The sequence below is a fragment of the Chenopodium album genome, chromosome 15, assembly GCF_948465745.1.
Source record: "Chenopodium album chromosome 15, dcCheAlbu1.1, whole genome shotgun sequence".
Taxonomy (NCBI): Eukaryota; Viridiplantae; Streptophyta; class Magnoliopsida; order Caryophyllales; family Amaranthaceae; genus Chenopodium; species Chenopodium album.
This window is the reverse complement of record NC_137848.1, coordinates 30,890,186-30,905,577: the sequence shown is the minus strand read 5'-3', so window position 1 is coordinate 30,905,577 and position 15,392 is coordinate 30,890,186. Positions and strand designations below refer to the sequence as shown.

The 15,392-nt window shown below is 40.1% G+C and overlaps 1 non-coding gene across 1 annotated transcript; it reads left to right on the top strand.

The window, feature by feature from the left end:
- Positions 1-14,534: 14,534 nt before the first annotated feature.
- On the top strand, positions 14,535-14,640 carry LOC145583495 (small nucleolar RNA R71). Its single transcript, XR_014100139.1, has one exon. It is a non-coding gene; the product is annotated as a small nucleolar RNA R71 (small nucleolar RNA).
- Positions 14,641-15,392: the final 752 nt, after the last annotated feature.

Below are 15,392 nucleotides of genomic sequence, written 5' to 3'. Positions count from 1 at the left end.
TTAAATTTTTGTTAGCTGCTTCAACTGCTCCATTTGCTCGAGGTCTGTAAGGGGAAGAATGGTGATGTTGAATACCATACTTTTGTAACAATTCTTCACATTCGGCTTGAAAGTGAGTTCCATTGTCAGTTATCCTCTCATGTGGGACTCCATATCGACAAATTATGTTCCTTTCGATAAAGAGTGCTACATGTTTTGCAGTGAGTTTAGCATATGATTGTGCTTCTACCCACTTTGTGAAGTAATCGATTGCTACCAAGATGTATTCGTGACCTCCTGTTCCAGGAGGTGTGATCTTTCTGATTATATCGATTCCCCATGTTGAGAATGGCCATGGTGAGGTGTAAGTGTAGAGAAGGGATGGAGGAATATGTTGCAAGTTTGCATATATTTGGCACTTAGGGCATCTTTTTACATATTGATGACAATCCCTATTCATGGTAGTCCAATAATATCCTTCTCGCATTATCTTTTGGACTAGCATTTTGCCATTAACATGTGTTCCACATACTCCTTCATGGACTATTCTCATAGTTCTTTGAGCGTCCTTCTTGCCTACACATAATAGGGCTCGACCTTTAGGTACCCTTTTGTGTAGCTCATCATTTATGAGTACGTATTGGGAAGCCAAAAGTCTCAAAGCTCGTTTTGCTCTTTTGTCAGCATGAGGAGGGTATTCTCCTTTGGTGACATAATTGAGTATGTCGGCATACCATGGTTCTTCTTCTTCTTCTTCTTCTTGGATTGTTTCATCATCCTCTATAGCTTGAATATATGCTGGTTTGTGTCTTTTCTCTATCGTTAAAGGCATTTGCTCAATTTCCTTAGGAATCCTAACCATTGAGGCTAGTCTTGCCAAGGCATCGGTAAATTGGTTTTCTTCTCTAGGTAGATATGTGTATTCCACCTTTTCCAATTGATCGGTGAGAGTTTCCAGATAGGTTTGGTAAGGGGCTAAGATTTCGCTCCTTACTTTCCATCTTTTGGATATTTGGTTGATGATCAAGGAAGAATCTCCGAATATTCGAAGTTTCTTTACACCTAATGCTAAAGCTGTTTCGAGGCCTACCACGCATGCTTCATACTCTGCAGCGTTGTTGGTAACGTCGAAATCTAACTTTATTGAAATTGGAATATGCTCCTCGTTAGGTGATACTAATAGGACTCTTACGCCGCATCCCTTTTGGTTCGAGGCTCCATCGAAGTATAAAGTCCAAGTATCATCTTCTGTGACCATTAAGTCTTCATCTGGAAATTCATTGTCATGTATTGGTGTTGAATCTTCTATTGGAAAGTCCGCTAAGAAGTCCGATACTATAGATCCTTTAATAGCCTTTTGCGGCATGAACCTTACATCAAACTGGGCTAGGTTGACTATCCACCTTGAAATGTGTCCGTTAAGCGTGGATTTCTCGAATAAATACCTGAGAGGATCCATTCGTGACACTACAAAGACTGTGTGAACAAGCATGTAATGTCTTAACTTGGTTGTGGCCCACACTAATGCGAGGCACAATTTCTCAAGTGGTGTATAGCGTGCTTCATATTCAAGCATCTTTTTGCTTAGGTAGTAGATGGCGTTTTCTTTTCCTTCTACCTCTTGTGCGAGCATAGCTCCCATTGTTTCTTTGGTGACTGTTAAGTACAGCCTTAGAGGAATTCCTGGAAGCGCTAGGGCTAATACGGGAGGATTGGCGAGATAGGTTTTGATCTTCTCAAAGGCTTTTTGACACTCGTCGTCCCATATTACTGGCACATTTTTCTTAAGCTTCTTGAATATTGGTTCACATATTGTTGTTAGCTTAGATATGAACCTACTTATATATTGCAACCGGCCAATAAATCCTCGAATTTGCTTCTCGGTTTTGGGTGGTGGCATTGACATGATTGCTTTGATCTTGTTGGTTCTATCTCTATTCCTCTAGAGCTTATGACGTATCCCAAGAGTTTGCCTGAGGTTACTCCAAAAGTACACTTGGATGGATTCAACCTCATGTTGTATTTTCTTAGCCTCTCGAAGAATTTTCTTAAGGCCTCTTGATGTCCTGGACGATCTCTAGATTTCACAATCATGTCGTCCACGTATACTTCGACTTCTTTGTGCATCATGTCATGGATTAGGGCAATTGCTGCTCGTTGGTAAGTGGCACCCGCGTTTTTCAACCCTGACACGGGAAAAATGTAGGTCGTCCTCTACCCTTTCCTAGAGTCAAAGAAAATTTATAAACACTCGACCAACCTAATACGAGTACAGGGTAAGTCAAGGGTCGAACCCAAGGGAATGAATAGGTGTAAGCTATAGCCTAGGTCAAGCTACTTCGAAGTTTGCAGAAGATGCGGTTGGTAACTAAGGTATCAAGAAATCTAGATGAATCGAGAAATTCAATATACTAAACACTAGGGATATGGGTTCCACATGCAAGCTCAATGATTATGCGAATTGAAAAATCACTCAATCAATTCAAACATTGGAAAGGACAAACAATAGTTGCAATCAAAGGAATTCAAGGGCTATCTCCTATAAGCCAAGCTAGGGGTCACTATGAATGGATAGCTAGGAAAATCACAATCAAATTCAATCAATTAAAGCAATTCTCAAATCAAAGGTTCATGTCATTGAAATTTGCAATGCAATCTAGATTAATCTTATAGGTTGATCACTCCTAGTCCAATCAATCACATGCACAACTATGTCAACCAATTTAATTGCACCATTCAAATCAATTTAACATCATCAACTAGCAAAAATCATCAATCAAGCATGCTTCCCCTTCTCCTTAGCAACTAATATACTCACTAAACATGGTGGAATTTAGAAACAAAACAAATTCAATCAAATTCATATTCATTTAAAGCTAAATCAAAAGAAAATCAATCAATCAACAATTTGTAAAGCTAGGAATATAATCTCATTCAAAATCCAAGAAACTAGAAGGAATTACATTAAAAGTAAATCAAGGGAAAGAAATCTTACAAATATCCATTGAATTGAAGAAGGAATTTCAAAATTAAATTGAAATCTAAGATCAAATTCAAGTTCTAACAAGTAAATCTTAAGCTTCTCTATCTACTTTCTCTCTCTACTATTTCTGGAAAAACTCTCTCTCTAGTACAAAGTTAAGTCGTCCCCAAAAAGAAAGTCAAAAGCTATAAATAAGAAAAATCGAGTGAAGAGGGCTGCACAGGCCGTGCGCACGCACAGCCCAGCCGCGCGCACGCACAGCTGGGTCTGCGCGCACGTACCCCTGTGCCGCGCGCGCACCCCTGTGCGATGCATAGGCTTTGGCTCCTTCGCTTGCTTGATCGAACTCCGCGCTCCCGAGCATCCCCAACATCAGTGCACTCGAGATGATGCTCGTGAACATGGCAGTCCTAAAATGAGCAAATTAACTTGATTTGTCACCTACAAAACACAAATAAAACAAAGAGAGGAAGCGTAGCAAGGTAAAACTAAAACTAAAATTATGAATTATCAACTTAAAATATGAAAAACTCGTAAAAACCAATCGAGAACTAAAGTGAATTATAAAAAATGGAAAATCAAATAAAACTAAAATTATATGAAAATGATAAAAGAAAATAAAGAAAACGAACCTAAATCTTATTCTTTTGAGCGCCAAAAACGACGCTCATCAAATTCCCCCAAGCTAAACTTTTGCTCGTCCTCGAGAAAAACAAAATCAAACCCAAGGGAAAATGATGACACTACTCAAGCAAAGAAAGAAACAAGAAAATTAGGGAAGATGAGAATATACACTAACACACTTTCGTAGGAATCACAGTCAATTTTAGCAACTAAAAACAAGCCATTTAAACCCCTAGATCGCTCTAGAGGACGAGTGATGCTCTCGTAAAGGTTTCTAAAGAGGTTAACCTATAACTCTTTTTATTAAAAAGGAGGCAAAGTAAAAAGAAAAGAAAAGAAAAATTTTAAAACCTTAAAAAGAAATGCTTATACAATGGCTTTTTGCACATGATCAAGGCACAAAGGATATCAAGCTTTCTAAAACAACAATGGTAAGCACGTTCTAAGATATCGAGGGTTGATTGAAACATAGGGTATGCTAAGCGTAGAGAACTAATGAGGCGCAATCCACTTTCATCCCAACCAATCTAACCACGTTCTCCCTAATGGCCTCAAATCTTCTCTTAGTAAGCGTCTCTATGGTTCCACGAAGGAACCGGAAAAGATTAGAATTTGAGGGTTCTCGACATCTCGACCTTGCATCCTTTTTCTTTAGGCTTTAACTCATAATGCCCTTCCTCGGTGCATGACTCAACCACTAGGTCGAAAGGACTTTCCCAAAGGTTGTAACGTAAGGGCAAAAGGTTAGGGGTAGGCTTAAAATTTAGAATTTGGTGGTACACCTAGATTATGAAGCAAAGGTTGGCCACACCTCAACACCAAAACCAAGAAGTCACCAAACAAAAACAAACTAATACCCCCAAGCTTATTCAAAGCTATATCCACAAGCATATATACAAAAAGCGTGAACGCTTCTCCCCCTAGCTAAAAGGAAGCATTGTCCTCAATGCGAGAAAAGGGAAAAGAATCACATCAAACTATTTTTTTTTGAATTTTTCATTTTTTTTTTCTGAATGTAATTTTCATTATATCAAAGCAATTGTCCTCGTCTCTTTTAACATTGGACGGTTTTTTCGATTATATTCATTTGCCATGCCATTAATCACAATATGTACAAAAGACAAGTTCACATACAAATAAAACCAATTTCCAACTTTATGGATCACAAACTCCAAAGGCAAGACCATTTACTTCACAAAAACCAAAAATGGAACGAAAAGAAACAAAAGGTTCAAAGTTCTAAAGATGTGGCTTCAAAAGAAGTGGAATGGCTCAAATGGTTAGCAAGATGGCAAATGTAAACCCAATGAACTAAAAAGAAAGAAGAAAATCCTAGAAATGAAAAATTACCACCCCGAAAAATGGCCTTTGTCCTTCCTAGTTGGTTCGGTCTCGTATGTGAGAATTATGAGTCAAGATTCAAGATTAGGGATGCAAAGGTGGAGGATCCACGCCGCACAATCAAGAGTGATGAAGGCTTGAAAAAGAGAAACCTCACACGGTTGTAGCAAAAACTTACTAAAGGGGTCAAATCCACCAAAGGAAGCAACTCCGTCTTACCACAAACCAAAAGAATCCGGCTTCAAGGCCCCAAAAGGTCTAAACCGCTACCTTAGCATACTCTATCCTTGAATCAACCGAAAATACTCTCAAACCGTGCAAACCATTGTATTTAGGAAGAAAAATAGCCAATGTGCAAGATCAAGTGGTATTAAAGCCAAAGGAAAAGCAAAAACATTTATTCATATTCACAAAAACAAGGTTAATTTGTTTTTTTTTTGTCTTTTTTTTTAGGTCATATTCACAAAAAGAGAAAGATATAGGAGAAGCAGAATGCAAAAAGGAAATAATGCTAACACACATAAATCCCAATCAACAAACAAGTGAACATTCGGCCATTCGGCCACAACGCCAATGTTCCCAAACACACTAGGGTGTTAGAAAGCAAACAACCTCGAACCATTCAACTTCTCCTAGAACTAAACCTAGACTAAGCAACCAAGGGAAGAAAAAGAAAAGAAATAGAAAGATCTCACCGGGCGCCAAAGCTTTTGCACATTAAAAAGGTGAAAAAGCACCTAGATGAATCGTCGAAATCCAAAGCATAAGCAATAGAGCAAGGTGAGGAATAACAAAAAACTATATACAAAGAAAATTGTTAGTAACTTCAATACAAAAGAAAAGAAGAAAATAGAAAATAAAATGTAGGAAAATAAAGAAAAAACCAGTAATGGCAGCAGCAAAGGTCAGAATCAATCAAACGAAAATAGTATCAGGAGATAAGAAATCAGACAGTCATCATCAGGAATCATCATAAGAAAGACATAGAAAAACTCAGCGGACAACAATCAGCGAAACAAACAACAAACCAATAACCGGGCAGAGAAATCAGCAGAAATACAGCAGCATCATCATAAAACCGAATAACACAGAGATCAATATCAGAAGAATAGGAGACCATGAATGAACTACAAAAGCAGGGGGGGAAATATGGGAAAGCACAAAAACAAATGCAAAAAGCACCCCCAAGCTTAGACTGGACTACCCCCCCTAACTGTAAACCTAAAGACATATAGGCAATCAAGAAACATCATATAAAGCACATAAGAAGGGGGGGGGGGTAGCCATGGTAGAATCACTCCGCACTATGGTAAGGGGTAGAATGAGAACTCCCCTCACCGGTCTCCATCACATGACTAGAGCTAGCTATCTCACTCACGTCTATGGGTGCCTTACCCCTTAACCTACCATTCCTCCTAGCTCTATCATCCTCAAAATATTAAGACCAATCATCTATGACCGGCTCACCCGACCTACCCCACCGCCCAAAAGTCTCAGGGTCCAAAAAGGGCGAAGGATTACCCGGATCATATGTGTAATCACAACCAGCGGGCCGCCGATAGTCGTAAGTGGCCGAGGTGGTGCCCATGATAGAACTAGGGTGAACATGAGGGCCCTCCCAATAAGGGTAGCAAGGCCGAAGACCAAAGATAGGGTCAAAAGGTTCCCACTGAGGAATAGGTCCTTGTTGGACCGGGAGATAAGGGTAGTTCACATATGGCTCAATTTCCCCTCTCCAAACATGCATATCGTACAATTGATTTGTATGATAGTCATAAATTAGAGGGTTGCATAGAAGGCATGGAATATAACACATTAGCAATAGAATCAAGCCTAGCATGAATGGTTGACAAATCAAAAGTAGAAGGAGTGGAAGAGGGGGAAGGAATAGGTGTACCTTCCGGTTCAACTGTGGGAATGGTTGGCACATTCGATGAGAGAGCATTGGTCGATCGACCTCTTGTGTGATTCGTCCTACGTCGAATAGAAGGAGGAATATCTTGCATTGGAGGCCTCCAAGAGAAGGAGTCTTTCACTCTTGGCCGGGTGGTTGCCTCTTTGCATGGGATTAAAAACCATTCTTTAACCCGAGAAACTTTCCAAATGAAGACATCATCCTTCTTCGTACGATCAAGGAACTTTTGGTTCACAAGGGCGGAGATGTTGAGGAAATGAGAAGAAGATTTTTCTCGAGGATCAATAATCGGGGGAAGCTCATTTAACAAAGTCTTATAGTCTTCACTGATGCATAGAGCTAGGATAAAAATCATCCCTCCCAATTGGATGCTCCCCGATAGGCTAACTCCATCTCGAATATCCAATAGTCGATTGATGAAGTGCTCGGTGAAATCCACTAACTCAATCTCAAAGTCATTTTGGTCGGCTATCCATAACCAACAAAGCTCCTCTCGAGAGATAGCTCCCAAAGAATCTTTGGAGCAAAGAGCATAAGTGAGGAGACGGTTGAAATACCGCATAGCCGGATGAATCATGGAGGCGGTCTTGGAATTTTGAGGCTCATACTTCCCTTCCTCCGAGATACTTCTCCACCAACGTTGCTCATTATATCCATGATCCTCTACCATTCTATCATGAGCCGGGTAGATACATTGTTCCGCGTCCGCGGCCCAAGGAAACTTGAAGTAAGAACATAGTTGAGAATCCGTCAATGATTGATCATGATTGAAATTTTGGAATGTCAAGGTCCTCAAAGAACTGCCACTCGATTCTCGGACTACCTCAAGAGAAGAAAGAAATTCATACGTCACCCTAGCATAAGTAGGGGCGCTCAAATCCAAGAATTCCAAAAGATGAAGGCCCTTTGAAAGAAGCCGAACATCCTCATCTATGCCGAGAAACTTGGTTGTTGCTTGATCGTAAAATCTTGTTGGTCTAAGCTTTCTCTTGGATAGACGTTTGAAACGATCCCAATGTGATTCCTTAGAAAACTCAATTCTATATGTCTCTTCTACCTCGGGTGGAGGTGGAACGACATGTCTTGGCTTGCTAGAACTTGCTCTTGCCCGCTTCTTGTGACAGATTGGAGCCATCTACAAGAAGAAGCATAACTCATGAGCAAACTTATATGTCATATTGCAATAAGAAACATAAGTAATTGCTCAAGAATCAAGCACAAAAGCAATTATCTCAAAGTAGAAACAAGTAAAAGACCAAGTCATGATATGGCTACATATGAACAAAATGCCATTAATATGGAATCATGAATTTGAAACAAGTAAGCATGGATTAAAGGAAAAAATGAACATAAGAGACCAAATCATGAGTTAAATTGAGTAAAATAACCTCAAGCATTGAATTATCAAAGCACTAAAACCATTATAAAGAATACCCATGAGAGAGAAAATGACCAACAATGGTGAGTCAAGGAATCAAGCAAATTATACAAATTCATCATGAAAAAGCTTCAATTTAACACTCAATGATATCATTCAACACAAATTACAAGTTAAAGGAACCAACAATGGAGTTCTACTATGAAAGCAAAAACAAGGTTTCAAGCTTGAACAATGAGGAAGAAGATGACTAGAAAATAAGAAATTATACCTCAATATAGCCTTGAATTACTTGCAAATTGCCCAAAATGAAGATTTAAGAACAAATAGAACACCCAAAGATAAGTTCCAAACCTCACACAAATTCTCAAAATTTCGAAAATAACCCAAAATTTTCGAATTTATGGTTCGAAAATCTGGAATTTTTTTGTTAAAATCCGAAAATGTGATGAGTTTGATGTAATTTGGTGTTAAAATGAAAATAAAAGAGGTGAAATTGAGGTGTATTTGCTATAAAGGATGATAGGGTTTGATGAGAGGATAGAGAAGGGAAAAAACGGGGTGAGAGAAAGGGGAAATAAGGTGGAGAACTTGGGGTTATAGGGGGGGCACGCGCCAGGATGCTGCGGTTGGTGCGTGCGCACCAGCATAGTGGGTTTTGGCTTGCGCTGGCTGGCGACAGAGGCAAAAATCCCTGCCCTCCTGGTGCGTGCGCACCAGGTGGGGCTGTGTATGCTTGGAAATTCGGCCAATCCCTGACCCCTGTGGTGTGCGCGCGCAGGGTTATGGTGCGTGCGCACCAGGTGGGTACGGGGATGGTTTAAAAACTTGCAATTTTTGCCAAAAGAAGTGAAAAATTTCTGACCCCTTTGGTGCGCGTGCACCAAGCAATAATATGTCGGCTATGATTATACTCTCGTGTTTGCATAAGGGGATATTTGAAATCTTGAAAAATGCAAACATGAGAGCGTAAAACCCCAACAATATTCCACCTAAACTTAACCAAACCTCGAGAAAGCTTGAAATAACACCAAGTGTTGAAATTGTCTCCGAATCAATCTCATGGTACCTAAAATCAAGGAAACAATTAAAAAGAAGGAGAAATAAGAAAAATCTCAAAGATAAAAGAAATAAAGAAAAATGTAAAATCAAAAGAAAAAGGTTAGAAAACCGGGTTGCCTCCTGGGTAGCGCTTGTTTAACGTCATAGCTCGACATCCTTCACCAATTAAGGTGGTTGCCGGAAAAGCAATGAATGAACAAGGCCAACAAAAGCACCGTCGAAATACTTCTTGAGGCGATGGCCATTGACCTTAAATGGAGAAGAAGAATCCATCATTGAGATCTCTACAACCCCGCTTGGAAAAACATTCTTGACCAAATAGGGACCGCTCCATCTTGACATGAGCTTTCCGGGAAACAACTTCATTTTTGAATTGTAGAGAAGAACCTTATCACCAACACAAAAATCTTTCTTCTCAATAAGCTTGTCATGGGTTTCCTTTGAACGAGCTTTATACACACTAGCACAATCATAAGCATCAAACTGAAGCTCCTCTAACTCATGAAGATCTAACCACCTTTTCTCCCCCGCACTTGCCAAGTCAAAGTTTATCTTCTTGATTGCCCACAAAGCACGGTGTTCGATTTCAACCGAGAGATGGTATGACTTGCCGTAGACTAGGCGGTATGGAGTGGTACCTATGGGGGTCTTAAAAGCCGTTCGATAGGCCCAAAGAGCATCATCCAACTTATCCGACCAATCCTTTCGATTTCTCGCAACCGTCTTTTCAAGGATAAGTTTGATTTGAAGATTAGAGACTTCCACTTGACCGCTTGATTGAGGATGATATGAGAGGCCGAATATTTGATGGACTCCATGCTTTCTCAACATCTTTTGAAAGGCATGGTGAATAAAATGAGAACCGTTGTCGCTTATCACCGCCTTGGGAACTCCAAACCTTTGAAAGATTATCTTCTTAAACAACTTCGTAACCACCTTGTGATCATTAGTTGGGGAGGCAATGGCCTCAACCCACTTAGACACGTAATCAACCGCCACAAGAATATATTGGTTTCCGAAATATGAGGGGAAAGGTCCCATAAAATACCCCACACATCAAACACTTCCAACTCAAGTATGGGTTGTTGAGGCATTTCATTTCTCTTGGAGATGTTCCCAACTCTTTGACATCGGTCACATGTCTTGACAAAGCCCCATGAATCCTTAAAGAGATGTGGCCACCATAATCCACATTGAAGGACCTTAGTGGCGGTCCTAGAGGCGCCCATATGGCCCCCGCTTGGATCCGAATGGCACATTTTCAAGACACTAGGCACTTCTTTGTTTGGCACACAACGTCTAAGTAAACCATCGACCCCATGCTTGTATAAGATGGGATCATCCCACACATAATGCCGTGCCTCTCTCTTGAGATTCTTTCTTTGATTCTTAGAAAAAGAAGGAGGAAACTCCCCACATGCGAGAAAATTCACTAAATCGGCAAACCATGGGAGTTCCCTTGCCTCAATAGCATACAAGAAATCATCAAGCATTCTATCTTCAATTGGAGAACCATCATCTTGAATTTGAAAATCTTCCAAACGAGAAATATGGTCCGCCACAACATTTTTCGCTCCTCTTTTATCCCTAATCTCAATTCAAAGGTTTGGAGCTTAAGAACCCACCGAATCAATCTTGGCTTGGACTCTTTCTTAGAAAAAAGATACTTGAGAGCCGCATGATCGGTAAAAACAATGGTTTTGGAACCCAATAGATAACAACGGAACTTTTCAAAAGCATGAACTATGGCCAAAAATTCCTTCTCCATTGTAGTGTAATTCCGTTGGGCTCCATTTAGAGTATTGGACATATAATAGATCACATGAAGTTTCTTGTCCACTCTTTGACCCAAAACGCCTCCTATTGCCGAATCGCTTGCATCACACATCAACTCAAATGGTAAATCCCATCTTGGAGCTTGTACAATAGGAGTAGAGATTAGAGCTTTCTTCAACTTGATGAATGCCTCCAAACACTTATCATCAAACACAAAGTCGGCATCTTTTTGAAGAAGATTACTAAGAGGCTTTGCAATGAGCGAGAAATCCTTGATGAATCTTCTATAAAACCCGGCATGCCCTAAGAAAGATCTCATTCCCTTTACGTTCACCGGAGGTGGAAGCTTTTTAATGACTTCAATTTTTGCTTTATCTACCTCTATCCCCTTATGAGAGATCTTGTGGCCAAGGACTATGCCTTCCTCCACCATGAAGTGACATTTTTCCCAATTCAAGACCAAGTTCACCTTTTCACATCTTGCAAGACATTTTTCAAGGTTTTCAAGGCATGGCTCAAATGAAACACCTCCTACGGAGAAATCGTCCATAAAAACCTCCATCTCCTCTTCCAACATATCTCCAAATATACTCATCATGCATCTTTGAAATGTCGCGGGAGCATTGGAAAGGCCGAATGGCATTCTCCTATAAGCAAATGTACCATATGGACAATTGAAGGTTGTTTTCTCTTGGTCATCTGGGTGGATAGGGATTTGGAAAAATCCCGAATAACCATCAAGAAAACAATAGAACTTGTGCCTTTTTAGTCTTTCAATTATTTGATCAATAAAAGGAAGGGGGAAATGATCTTTCTTTGTTGTTGTGTTTAGACGTCTATAGTCTATACACATCCTCCATCCTGTGACCGTCCTCGTCGGGATGAGCTCACCTATCTCATTCTCAACGACGGTCATACCTCCCTTCTTTGGGACAACGTGAACGGGAGAAACCCACCTAGAACTAGAAATGGGGAATATGATTCTCGCATCCAAAAGTTTGGTGATCTCCTTTTTCACTACCTCTCCCATTTGGGGGTGTAGCTTTCGTTGCCTCTCAATAGAAGGTAAAGCACCATCCTCAAAAGTTATGTGATGTGTACATAAAGCGGGGCTTATACCTTTGAGGTCATCAATGGTATAACCCAAAGCACTTCGATGCTTTTTCAAAACACCACACAACTTTTGAGCTTGATGCTCACTCAAAGAAAAGCTAACAATCACGGGAAAAGTGGAGTTGGGTCCCAAAAACTCATACCTAAGGTGTGATGGAAGAGGTTTGAGCTCAACCATTGGAGCACCTTTACCTTCCTTTGATGTTTCCACTTGCAACGCTTCTTGGCAAGAAATGCTCAAACACATTTGTTCTTCATCGTCCTCAAAGCTTCCATTGAGCAAATCTTCATACAAACCCATCTCCTTGTTTGGGGTACCTATCTTCTCCTTATTTAACAAAACATTCTCAAGAGCATCGTTAAAAGTGAGTAATTGCTCATGCATGGAAGACACAACATGATCGAGAGAATCAATTAACATACAATTTTCTAGAGAAGAACTTGGATATTTCATGCTATCATTCAAATCAAATTCTATCACTTCATCCCTTACTTTGAGTGAAATTTTTGCACTTTTTACATCTATCAAAGCACCCGAAGTAGCAAGGAATGGTCTCCCTAGAATGATGGGGATATTAGCATCTTCATCCATCTCAAGCACAACAAAATCCACCGGAATAACAAATTTCCCGACCCTTAAAGGAACATCCTCTACCTTACCCTTAGGGAACTTAATTGACCTATCGGCCAATTGCAAAGTGATGTTAGTAGGTAAGAGTTCTCCTAGCTCAAGTCTTTGGTTTACCGAGTATGGCATAAGGCTAACACTAGCTCCTAGGTCACACAAGGCATTCTCAATTTGCATTTTATAAATGGCACAAGGGATAGAAAAGTTTCCGGGATCTTTTAGCTTAGGTGGCATCTTGTTCATTATGATAGCACTACAATTCTCGGTCAAGTTCACCGTCTCTACACCATCACATGTTCTCCTACCACTCAAAATGTCTTTAAGGAATTTTGCGTAGTTGGGCATTTGGGTGACAACTTCGGTAAATGGTAAAGAGAGGTGAAGTTGCTTAAGCATGTCTATGAATCTTCCAAATTGTTCATCTAACTTGTGTCTCATGAATTTTTGTGGATAAGGAAGCTTAGGTTTCACAATCTCTTTCTCCACTCTCACCTCACTAGGTTTCTCAATCTCAACCTCACTCAAAGATGCACCATTTCTCTCATCTTCAACCAACGCCCCTTTTGTGCCCTCTTTAGTCTCACTCTTCCTAGGCAAACTCTCCTCAAGGATCTTACCACTTCTTGTGACAATAGCATTAACCGGTCTCTTAGGATCTAGGCCTTAGGAAGGTAAAGAAGAAGGACTAGCATGGTCTTTCAAAGCATTAGCAAGTTGAGAAATTTGGTTTTCAAGCATCTTATTATGAGTCATCATTTCATTAAATTTCTTATCACTTACGGTCATGTAAGTGTTCAACAACTTTGTTTGATTTTCAATGATTTCTTCCAAATTTGTTCTATGTGAAGAAGAAGAGGATTGAAAATAGGAATTATCATTTTGGGCCTTTGGAGCAAATCAGGGTGGAGGGCCTCTTTGAACATTGTTTTGAAAATTGCCTCTACCTTGATTGTTCCAATTACCTCTACTTTGATTTTGACCATAACCTTGATTATGGTTACCACTACCTTGATTATGATTCCCATAACCTTGGTTTTGATTACCATAATTTTGGTTTTGATTTTGGCTACTATAACCTTGATTGTTATAGTTACCTCGAGAACCTTGGTTCCCTTGGTTCCTATAACCACCACCTTGGTTATAGTTGTCAAAATTGCTATGATTGTTGTAATTCCTATTCCATTGACCTCTTTGATTCTCAAACCTAGAATCATGGTTATTTGACACATAGTTCACATGCTCATTCACATTTCCATCTTGATCATCACAAACATCCATACATGCATGAGGGCAACTAGAAACATCATGCTCATACGACCCACAATCATAACAAAACAAGCATCCACTACGCATGTTACTAGAAGAAGGAAGGGATTGAGAATTAGAAGATGTACCTCTCCCCTTAGTTTGGGAGGGAAGACTTGAAACTTGGTAGGTAGCACTTTCCAACTTTGCCTTTATAGCGGACATCTCCTTTCCCAATTTTTTCATTTGAGAGGATAGATTGTTGATTGCATTTAGATGATCAACCGAGTACACCGAAGAGCTACTCTTGCTAGTTGACTCTCTTTCTCCATCTTGCCAATCTCTATAATACCTCACTACGTCCTCAATTATGTCCACCACTTCCTCTTCCGTTTTGTTCATGATAGGACCTCCGGCTTCTCCATCTAAACATGATTTTCCTTGAGGGCTAAGACCTCCATAGAAAATTTGAATGATTTGATAGGTTGGAATTCCGTGATGAGGACATTCTCTTTGATACTCCTTGTATCTCTCCCATGCTTCATAGAGGCTCTCATTTGGCTTTTGCTTGAAACCTTGAATCAAAGCTCTAGCTTCCGCCGTTTTCTTTTGAGGATAGAAACGGGATAGAAATTCCTTAGTGACCTCGTCCCATGTCCTTAGAGAATTCCGCTTTACCTCCTTGTCTAGCCATTCCAAAGTACGGCCTATGAGAGAAAAGGAAAAGAGCTTGAGGCGGATGAATTCTTGGGAAATTCCGTTCACCTTGATAGTATTGCAATACTTCTCGAACTCCTTGAGATGGTTTAGTGGGCTTTCATGATTGGCCCCACTAAATTGTCGCCTCTTTATCAAAGTAATCATTGCCGGTCTTATTTCAAAATCACTTGCCGGTGTTGTAGGTGGAGCAATCCCACTCTCAAATCTATATGCACCGGGAATCCCCAATTCTTTCAATGCCACTCTCGGATTTTCTCCCATTCTTGCTTGTTCTTCTTGTTGTGGCTCTTCTTCACTCGAAATGCTAGGGCTCAAAGATCGTCTAGCACTCCTCAACCTTGCAATAGTTCTCTCAATTTCCGGATCAAATGGCACTAGTGAATGATCACGTGCTCTATGCATAAAATCTCAAAAGAAATGGTTAGTAGCACGGCTACAAATGTAGCCTTAAAGAAAATCTTTTTGTATTTTTCAATTAATGGTGAAATAGACTCAACAACTATAACAAATCACCAATATCATTCCCCGGCAACGGCGCCATTTTTGACACGGGAAAAATGTAGGTCGTCCTCTACCCTTTCCTAGAGTCAAAGAAAATTTATAAACAATCGACCAACCTAATACGAGT